The following is a 5,525-nucleotide window of genomic DNA, read 5'->3' as shown; positions in this document are numbered from 1 at the left end:
CTTTTTGTATCTATCTTCGGTTTAAGCCAGCACCTGCAGCTCCTGCCTGCACACAGGTGACTGAAGCCTTGAGTTTACTGAGAGGCCATTAGTCAGGCACACCATCATTAGTAGCAGTTGTGCAAAGTAAACCAGAATTTAATGTGTTGACTTCAACAGAGAGAAGTGTGCCTTTCACAGGGAGTTGCGTGGAGGGGGAGGAATGTATGGACACATCATTAAACCCTGATCAATAAAAGGTTACACGCAGTCAGCGATACATTCAAAGTGGGTTACAATGTGATCTTTACAAAGATACAGAAGGGAAAAAAAATCCGGGCGCAAAAATGATTAGTTGAAAATAATTCTTAAACAAATAAGCATCTGAAATGAGTCAAAACCAACTACAGCTTGGAACAAGAGTGTGGGCGAGCTATTTGTATCTTTGTTTAAGAGGTTGGTTTATGAGAAAAGGCCGGTGAAATCAGAGCAGGCGGTGTGCTCTTGAAGCTGTGTGCTCTTAAAGGGCACAGGGGTAGAGTTGCTGCCTTACAGCGCCAGAGACCCGGGGTTCCATCCTGACTACGGTTGGAGTCTGTATGTTCTCTCCATGACCTGAGTGGGTTTTCTCCGGGTGCTCCGGTTTCCTCGCACACTCCAAAAGACCTACAGGTTTGTAGGTTAATTGGCTTGGTATCATTGTAAATTGTCCCTAGTGTGTGTAGGGTAGTGTTAGTGTGCAGGGATCGCTGGCCGAGGCAGACTTGGTGGGCCGAAGGGCGGTTTCCGTGCTGTATCTGTAAACGAATCTAAATAAACTGAACTAGGTTTAATACAGAGGCTCAAACTAAAGGTTACTGACCGAGTTTATTGGGAGAAATGACTTCCATCAGGAAGGTGGGTCCCGAAACGTCACCTACACTTTTTCTCCAGAGAACTGGAGGGGCGGCACGGTGGCGCAGCGGTAGAGTTGCTGCCTTACTGCGCCAAAGATCCCGGTTCGATCCTGACTACGGGTGCTGTCGGCATGGAGTTTGTACGTTCTCCCTGTGACCTGCGTGGGTTTTCTCCGAGAACTTTGGTTTCCTCCCACACTCCAAAGACGTGCTGTCGTGCAGGTTAATTGACTTGGTATAAATGTAAAATTGTCCTAGTGTGTGTAGGGTAGTGTTAGTGTGTAGGGATCGCTGGCCGGCGTGGACTAGGTGGGCCGATGGGGTCTTTTTCCTCATTGCATCTCTAAAAACAATTGCCAGACCCACTGATTTACTCCTGCCTTTTGTGCCTATCTTTGGTATAAACCAGCATCTGCAGTGCTTTGTATCTGCACCATCCCAATAGCATAGGGTTTCAGGTATTTGGAAAAAGAAATAGATGGGCGATGAAAAGAATATTTCTTATACATTGTCGATGTGACCTAGAATGTACAGCTTGGAAAAATGGTAGAGCAGAATCAATAGTAACTTTCAAAAAGGAATTGGATAAAATCTTATCCAATAAGGTTCATCAGTTCATAGGTTCTAGGAGCAGAATTAGGCCATTCGGCCCATCAAGTCTGCACCGCCATTCAATCATGGCTGGTCTCTCTTTCCCTCTCAACCCCATTCTCCTGCCTTCTATATCAATCTCTAAAATCTAACCAAGAATCTACCAATCTTCACCTTAAAAATATCCATTGACTTGGCCTCCACAGTCTTTTATGGCAATGAATTCCACAGATTCACCACCCTCTGACTAAAGAAATTCTTCCCCTTCTCCTTTCTAGAGGTGCGTCCTTTTATTGTGAGGCTATGGCCTCGCTGACTATCGATCACCCATTCCCACAAGTTCTATGTTATCCCTCTTCCACTCTCTGCACATTAAGTACAATTTTTACCAAGGACAATTTAACCTGTAAACCCACGTGTTCTCGGGATGTAGGAGGGAACCGGAGCACTCTGCAGTCACAGGGAGAACGTGCAAACTCCCACTGACAGTGGCACAGCGGTAGAATGGCTGCCTTACAGTCCCGGGTTCCATCCAGTCTGTGGCTGTATGGAGTTTGTACGCTCTTTCTAAGAATGGGAGGGAAGGTTCTCTCCGGGTGCTCCAGTTTCCTCCTACACTTGCAAAACATACATGGTAATTGACTTCGGTAAGAATTGTAATTTGTCCCCAGTGTGCGTAGGATAGTTCTGGTGTACGGGGTGATCGCTGGTCGGCGCGGACTCGGTGGGCCGAAGGGCCTGTTCCGGCGCTGTTAAATCTATGAAGTCTAAAGTTAAGGACTGTACCCGAAGCCAAGATGGAACCCGAGTCTCCGGCGCTGAGATGCAGCAACTCTACCAGCCGTGCCGCCGAGCTGCCCGAGAATCTTTAAAGAAAAAATCCAAGACACGTGGACATTCCCCTCACGTTCTGAGACCGTAGAAACAGAAACATAGAAAATAGGTGCAGGAGTAGGCCATTCGGCTCTTCGAGCCATTCAATGTGATCATGGCTGATCATCCAAAATCAGTACCCCGTTCCTGCTTTCTGCCCATACCCCCTGACTCCGTTAGCCCTGAGGGCTAAATCTAACTCTCTCTTGAAAACACCCAGTGGATTGACCTCCACTGCCTTCTGTGGCAGAGGATTCCACAGATTCACAATTCTCTGGGTGAAAAAGTTTTGCCTCATCACAATCCTAAATGGCCTAACCCTTATTCTTAAACTGTGACCTCTGGTTCTGGACTTCCCCCAACATGGGGAACATTTTCTCCCACAATCCCTTCAGAATTTTATGTGTTTCTCTAAGATCCCCTCTCATCCATCTAAATTCCAGTGAATACATTGAAGCTAAAATGAGTGCGCTGCAGAAACTGACCCGAAATCCACTTAAAAGTTGTTGCCAGAAACCCTTTCCATTTCCATCTCCCATTTGTGTTACACATTACACACTGCTAGTTAGCTGGTGGCGTCTAACATTTCCCTCATCACCCTGCAAAAGCCTGGGATTTGCACCCAGTCTCCTGGGTGATTTACCTTAAAGAAATGGAACTTCAATTTCCTTTCAAATAAGGAGCGGCGGCAAGCCTTCCGTGATTTATTCCGGGGAACGAGCAGACATTTGAATTGAAGGAACTGACATGATTAGACAAGCAATCAATTTCACTCAGACCATTGTAATTGCTGGTGAAGAATGAATGCCAGACTTGATTAAACTAGTCCTACGCCAGAGGTGAAGCAATCCTGAGGAAATGTGTTGTGTGTAATTGGATTCTGAATTATCAATGCACTGCAAAGTTGTCTGGCGAGCTGACTGAAATATTAAGTCCATGGAAGTGAGGGGGAAAGGCTGTCGTGGTGTATCTTCATCACCTGCTGAAGCCGTCCGCGGTTAACTTTAAATAGTACACTCGAATTCACCCATGATGAAATGCCTCGCGTGTTTAGAAGAATTAATGTGATTCTCGGTGGTCTGCAGGGGCCAAAAAACCTGGCGCTTTGGTTTAGTTTCATAGAAACATAGAAACATAGAAAATAGGTGCAGGAGTAGGCCATTCGGCCCTTCGAGCCTGCACCGCCATTCAATATGATCATGGCTGATCATCCAGCTCAGTAACCTGTACCTGCCTTCTCCCCATAACCCCCTGATCCCTTTAGCAAAAAGGGCCACATCTAACTCCCTCTTAAATATAGCCAATGAACTGGCCTCAACTACCTTCTGTGGCAGAGAATTCCACAGACTCACCACTCTCTGTGTGAAGAAATATTTTCTCATCTCGGTCCTAAAAGACTTCCCCCTTATCCTTAAGCTGTGACCCCTGGTTCTGGACTCCCCCAACATCGGGAACAATCTTCCCGCATCTAGCCTCTCCAACCCCTTAAGAATTTTATATTTCCTTTCCTCTTGCACTTGACCTTTCAAAAGCAACACACCTTACACCTATCCAGACTAAACTCCACCCACCTTATAGTTTACAGTAGTTTAGAGATACGGCGCGGAAACAGGCCCTTCAGTCCACCTCACGGAGGCTTGCCGCCGCTCCTTATTTGAAAGGAAATTGAAGTTCCATTTCTTTAAGGTAAATCACCCAGGAGACTAGGTGCAAATCCACGGCTTTTGCAGGTGATGAGGGAAATGTTAGACGCCACCAGTTAACTAGCAGTGTGTAATGTGTAACACAAATGGGAGATGGAAATGGAAAGGGTTTCTGGCAACAACGTTTAAGTGGATTTCGGTCAGTTTCTGCAGCGCACTCATTTTAGCTTCAATGTATTCACTGGAATTTAGATGGATGAGAGGGGATCTTAGAGAAACACATAAAATTCTGAAGGGATTGTGGGAGAAAATGTTCCCCATGTTGGGGGAAGTCCAGAACCAGAGGTCACAGTTTAAGAATAAGAGGTCGGCCATTTAGGATTGTGATGAGGCGAAACTTTTTCACCCAGAGAATTGTGAATCTGTGGAATCCTCTGCCACAGAAGGCAGTGGAGGTCAATCCACTGGGTGTTTTCAAGAGAGAGTCCGCACCGTGTCTACACACACACACACACACTGGGGACATTTAACATTTTTTTCCGAAGCCATTGAACCTACAAACCTGCGCTTCTTTGGAGCGTGCGAGGAAACCGGAGATCCTGGAGAAAACGCGTGCAGGTCACAGGGAGAACGTACGAACTCCGTACAGACAGACAGCCGTAGTCAGGATCGAACTCTGGTCTCTGGCGCTGTAAGGCAGCAACACTACCGCTGCGCCATGGTGCCGCCCATATAGCGCAAATGCAGTTCCCCACTACCACAAAATTTGCAGTCGAGTATCCCGCATTTGGGACATTGCAGGCGAAGGCACACCTGAAGTGCAAGGAGAGAGCTTCGTCCGGGGAGAGCGGCCATTTTGATTACGGTCTCTCCCCTGTCAGGCATCTACAAAGGCTACCTCTCCAAGATCACCCCTGATTGCAGCTGAGATATAGTTTAGTTTAGTTTATCGTCACATGTACTGAGGTACAGTGAAAAACTTTTGTTGCCTGCTAACCAGTCAGCGGAAAGACCATACATGATTACAATCGAGCCATTTACAGCGTACAGATGCATGATAAGGGAATAACGTTTAGTGCAAGGTAAAGCAAGCAAAGTCCGATCAAGGATAGTCCGGGGGTCACCAATGAGGTAGATCGTAGTTCAGGACGGCTCTCTGGTTGTGGTAGGATGGTTCAGTTGCCTGATAACAACTGGGAAGAAACTGTCCCTGAATCTGGAGGTGTGCGTTTTCACACTTCTGTACCTTTTGCCCGATGGGAGAGGGGAGAAGAGGGAGTGGCCAGGGTGCGACTCGTCCTTGATGATGCTGCTGGCTTTGCCGAGGCAGCGTGAGGTGTAAATGGAGTCAATGGAAGGGAGGTTGTTTTCGATGTATGAGATTGTGAAAGGCATTACATAAGAGCATATTTTCTTTTTCCACAATGTGTAGGAAGGAACTATAGATGCTGTTTTAAACCGAAGATGGACACAAAATGTTGGAGTAACTCAGCAGGTGCAGGCAGCATCTCTGGAGAGAAGGAATGGGTTATGTTTCGGGTCG

The 5,525-nt window shown here is 46.7% G+C and overlaps 1 non-coding gene across 1 annotated transcript; it reads right to left on the bottom strand.

The window, feature by feature from the left end:
- Positions 1-4,713: 4,713 nt before the first annotated feature.
- On the bottom strand, positions 4,714-4,871 carry LOC144605615 (U1 spliceosomal RNA). Its single transcript, XR_013548878.1, has one exon. It is a non-coding gene; the product is annotated as a U1 spliceosomal RNA (small nuclear RNA).
- Between the last annotated feature and the right edge of the window lie 654 nt (positions 4,872-5,525).

This window comes from Rhinoraja longicauda, chromosome 24 (assembly GCF_053455715.1).
Source record: "Rhinoraja longicauda isolate Sanriku21f chromosome 24, sRhiLon1.1, whole genome shotgun sequence".
Lineage (NCBI taxonomy): Eukaryota > Metazoa > Chordata > Chondrichthyes > Rajiformes > Arhynchobatidae > Rhinoraja > Rhinoraja longicauda.
The sequence above is the reverse complement of the archived record's forward strand: the minus strand, read 5'-3'. Positions and strand labels throughout refer to the sequence as shown.